The following is a 5,629-nucleotide window of genomic DNA, read 5'->3' on the forward strand; positions in this document are numbered from 1 at the left end:
ACTATACAAATAGTTATTAAGGTCGGTTTAAAAATATAATAAGTAGTGATTTTTGAATCTGCACTGATTACTCGATGCGGATAGTCACGGACTATTACACTACCAGAAAATAGAATTTTCGTCAAGGTGACATATTTTCGTGAGCGGTAAATAAACCAGCCAAGAAAATAAAAAATTTCCGGGGGTGTCATCAAACCGCCAAGAAATATATTTTTCATGAGGGGAAAATGCAAACCGCCACAGAATTGCAAATTTTTTTGGGGGCGTCCCTAAACCGCCATGAAAAAGATGAATTTTCTTAGGAGTTTTCCTAAACCGCCAATAAAATGAAAAATATATTCATTAATGAAGTAAACATTTGTTACAATTATAGTCCAAATTACTCCAAAATTGTGATATATATGCTCATTTGCGTACTATTCTTCCATTACATCGATTTGTGTTAACCACACGATTTTTGTAAGCATAGAGCCATATATAGTAGAGTACAGAATGCTTAATGCAGCTGGGTCATTGCCGCATCATGCTACTCGATCGTTTCGCACGCTATCCGTACATGTCAATGCTGTTTACTATATAAAAAATAGATAAAGGAGACACTACATAAGTGACAGGTTATCAGGATCCGTCACAAAAAATCTTTAGTGACGGATCCTACCACGACCCGTCACTTATGACAGATCATCAGTGACGAGTCATAAAATTACCTGTCACTGATAACATAAGTGACGGATCAAGTTATAACCTATCACTTATGATTAACTCATCAGTGACGGGTCATCCTAGGTCAGTCATTAGCGACGGTTCAAGTTATGACCCGTTACTAATGATGGTATTCACAATTTTTTTAACTGTTTAAATCATTCACCATTATGTATAAGCATGCACAAGAGCCCAATGCTTTATAAAACAGTTTGAGTTACATGTGTTCGAATGTGAGCATGTCTTTTTATTCTTTTGTTACAAGAATTTTCTTATCACTTCATCTGTCACAAATAGTTTTTTCTCAAGAATAAGAAATATTGTACATTTCTTCTCAAGTTGGATGTAAGAGGTGGCTATGGACACAAATGCGCGTTCCGAAAACGGTGCAGAAACTTTAGAGGGCGAGAACTCAATCTTTCAGGCTATTTTTGACCTCAAAAAATTCTCTGAACATGACAAAGTGGAGGAGCAACAGATGTAACTTTTTCTGTAGATATCCGTAGAGAAAAAAACGTCAAAATCGAAGTCCATATACAAAAGTTATACCCGTTTACAAAGTCACTACGGATCACGTATCAAATTGCGATCGTTTGGCTAAAAAAGATGCAACGCGTGAAACCTCCCGCACACCGCTCGACGGAAAATTTGTTCCACGCGCGCGATTGAGGGAATCGCACAAAGTCTCGCATGTAACTGGCCGGCCCCTCCAGAGAACCCCACGCCAGCTCCCTCCTAAGAACCCCACGCCGCCCCCGCAAAAAAAAGAACCCCAGCCCTATGAACGTTCACCCTCCGCCCTCCAATCCCTCACTCGCCCCAACCCCCCCCCCCCCCCCCCCAGGCAGATCTACGTACACCTCCTCCAGTCCTCTGCCCTCCAGGCCCACGCACGCCGCCGCCGTTGCATCTTCCCCGGATCCGGCCATCCTCACTAGCGAGGTAGAGGCCATGGTGGTGCAGGAAGAGGGCACTCCAGCTTGCATGTTTCAATCCATTTGTTCGCAGGATGTGAGTAATCAAATCCATTTGCTTCTTTTTCTATCAACAACTGCTAGCTTATTTCTCCAAAAGGGATTTTGGGTGAATCATCAGGTAGGTGAGTAAGCAAAGGGGGAAGAGGGATATCAAGGTCTGATTTTCCTACTTCCAATTTTTCTCTAGGGTAAACTATCTGAGAAGCCAACCATCCATTTGTCGCTCCGTGCACTCAGGCAGTCAAGCAGACCCGATTTGAGGACGAGGACCAGGGACGCATCACCAGGGACCTTCGACACAGCCTGCCTTCCCTGACCATTGTGCTGCACGTGCAACACGTGACCCATCCACCTCCCTCTTTGATGAGCTCCGATCAATTCTCTTGTGGTAAGATTTGGATTTTCCATTCTTTAACACTTCACAGTGGATTATTTCAGAGTGCTTTGCTAATATTTGTGGGTCACAGACAGGTCATAGACCGGTGATTAGTAGAACTATGCATCTTAATTGAATTACTACTTGTGTGTGTGCTGAACTAGTAAGCTAACAATCGATCTACTTTTATAGGACATTATTGTTTTTGTTTCCTCTATGTTAGCTTTGGTAAATGTTAAGTGGACATTACTGTTTTTGTTTCCTCTGTGTTAGCTTTGGTAAATATTAAGTGATTGGGTCTTAGATGTTGTTATTGGTTATTCTATTAGTCTACTTTTTCTGTCTACTGATATTTGGTAGATTGTTCTATATCATATTTGTGAAAACAGAACAAATTAATCGTAGATCGGGAGTGGATGTACAACGGTTGGTCTCGTGGGCAGACTCCCTCTAATGATTGGATAGAAAACACCAATCATTTCTTAGATCATGCATTCTCTATGGCTAGTCTGGTTGAGGATGGCACCATTAAGTGCCCATGTGCCTTGTGTCGAAACTATATTAGGCAGAAAAGGTTTGATGTCAAGGTGCACTTGTGTAAACATGGGTTCAGGGATGACTATAGAATATGGACATCACATGGCGAGCATGTTGAAGCTGGAAATGATGAGGGTTTCAGTGAAATTGATCGCATGGATGATATGTTGGTTGACCTAGGTAGTGATCATGCACCGATAGTTGATGAGGAGCCAACAGCCACTGCTCGGGCTTTTTATAGGATGGTTGCTAGTGTTGATCAATCAGTCCACGAGAACACAACACATTTGTGTCTTTCTGCTGTAGCACATTTGTTAGCTTTGAAATCACAGTACAACATGTCAATTGCACACTTTGAAGCTAACTTAGAGTTAATCCATGAACTTTTGCCTTCAAAATCTAAGTTGCCCAAAGATTTCTACTAGTCAAAGAAACTATTAGAGGGCCTTGGTATGCAACATCTGAAAATTGATGTTTGTTATAACAATTGTATCTTTACTATAAAGATAATAAAAATAAAGACAAGTGTGATGTCTGTGGTACCTCTCGCTATGAGGAAGGCCAGAACAAAGTTTCACATAAAGTGTTGCGGTACCTTCCCATCAAAGATAGACTGCAAAGGTTATATGCACACATGAAGACAACAAAGCTAATGCGATCTCACAAGTGCTCCACATTTGGTAACATGGTGCACCCTTTTGACGGTGAAGCGTGGCAACAATTTGATGAAGACTTTCTGGATTTTGCTGGTGACCCTAGAAATGTTCGACTTGCTTTTGCAACAGATGGTTTCACACCCTTCAATTTGGGTGCAGCTTCATAATCATGTTGGCCAGTGTTTGTTACTCCATTGAATCTTCCACCAGACATGATCATGAAATCAGAATACATATTTCTTGCCCTTGTAGTCCCCGGTCCTGAGCATCCTGGAAAGAAACTAAATATTCTAATGCAACCTTTAGTTGATGAACTAATGAGGTTGTGGGAAGGGGTCGAAACTTGGGATGCTTAACTCAAGCAAAACTTTACCTAGAAGTAATTCTTTATTTGTAAACAGTTTGATATTTTGCAAAATAATTGTTTATCTGTTACGTCTGTGTTCTTGTAGTGCTGTAAGTTGTGTGTTATTTGTGGCTTGTTTGGATAGGTATCAAAATTAAGCCAAATCTCTTCAATTGGGTAGAGGATATGAACTAGTTTCCTTGTTAATTTGAGGGGATTTGGCATTTGGTTTATATTCTGCTTGTCAAAGCAAGCCCTCCTGCCTATGCAAACAAGCTTGGTGGTCCTGCAATGGGTTGAGGCCTTTCCATCAAGATGTGAATGTGTGAAAGGTGTCATAGCAAGAAGGGAGAAGAGCTAGGGAGATTGATGGAATTCGTGGAATGGTATGCTGAGTTTTGTTAGCCAAACAACCTCAAAACACAGCGCTGGAATGCGATGGCTCGAGGAAGAAGATGAACAGTAAACTGGAGAGTTGTTTTGCGCTGCGCAAAATCACCGCTTTTCTGGACTCTTTTCTTCTCCTTTTATTCTCCAAATTACAAGAACGTGAGCCCGGCCATTCCGCCACTACCAGCGGGGGTCCGCGCACACCACGCATAGTCGCGCACGAAGTGCACTGCCACACGACGCAGCGTTATCGCATGCGTACGACTCGGCCAAAACTCCAACAGATGAGCATGGCCACTACTTACACGGAGAAGACAGCTAACGAAAACAAGCAAATAGCTAGATTAACTAACATTACTCCCCCTAATCTAGTTGTCGAGCGCAGGTGCAGAAATCTCACCCAACCAAGTGATTTGGTCAGTATGTCTGCCAGCTGATCATCGGTGTGAATCTTGCGGATGGCAACTTGACCACCCTCGACGCACTCTCGAATGAAGTGAAAGCGCGTCTCTATGTGCTTGCTCCGGCCATGAAAGACCGGGTTCTTGTAGAGTTGGATCGCCGATTGATTGTCGACGTAGATGGTGGCGACCTCAACAACCTTCCCGTAGAAGCTTCCTAGCAGTCGCCCGAGCCAAATACCCTGGCATGCCACGGTCGAGGCTGCGATGTATTCGGCCTCGCACGACGAGAGAGCCACCACTGGTTGCTTCTGTGACTGCCAAGTCACCGGCGCCCGACCAAGGCAGTACAGCACGCCGGTAGTGCTCTTACGATCATCCACGTCTCCCGCCATGCCTGCATCGCTGTAACCCTGCAGCTTGAGGTCGCCGTCGCCCTTGGTGTAGCAGAGGCCGAAGTGGAGCGTGCCCGCGACGTAGCGTAGAAGATGTTTGACAGCGCTCAGGTGCTCCGTCGTTGGGCACGCCATGAATCGGCTCACATACCCGATCGCGAAGCTGATGTCCGGCTGAGTGTGAACCAAGTACCGAAGACTCCCCACAATGCTGCGGTAGAATGTAGGATCGACAGGCGGATTGGAGCTGTTCTTACTCAATTTCAGACGCGTCTCCATGGGCACTTGCACGCTGTTGCAGTCGGCCATGCCCGCCTTGTCCAGGAGCTTCGTCGCGTACGCTGCCTAGCTCATGGTGATCTTCCCGTCCTCCTGCTTCACCTCAATGCCCAAGTAGTAGCTGAGGCACCCAAGGTCACTCATCTTGAATGAGCGCTTCATTTCCTCCTTGAACGTCTCAACCTCACCCGGATCAGCACCGGTGAGAATCAGATCGTCGACGTACATGCCCAGGAGCAGGCGTTCCCTCCCCTTGCAGCGCGTGTACACCCCGTGCTCCTCTGTGCAGCGAGTGAAGCCGAGCGACACCAACGTGCGATCAAGCTTGGCGTTCCATGCTCGCGGGGCTTGACGTAGGCCGTAGAGCGCCTTGTGCAACTTTAGTACTTGCCGCTCTCGCCCGGCGATGGTGAATCCCAGCGGTTGAGCGACGTATACCTCCTCCGTGAGGTCGCCGTTGAGGAACGCAAACTTGACGTCGAGGTGATGTATCGTCCACCCTTCATGAGCAGCAATAGCCACCAGAGCGCGCACTGAGTTGAGCCGCGCCACCGGCGCTAACACCTCGTC

Source organism: Phragmites australis, chromosome 7, assembly GCF_958298935.1.
Source record: "Phragmites australis chromosome 7, lpPhrAust1.1, whole genome shotgun sequence".
Classification (NCBI taxonomy): Eukaryota; Viridiplantae; Streptophyta; class Magnoliopsida; order Poales; family Poaceae; genus Phragmites; species Phragmites australis.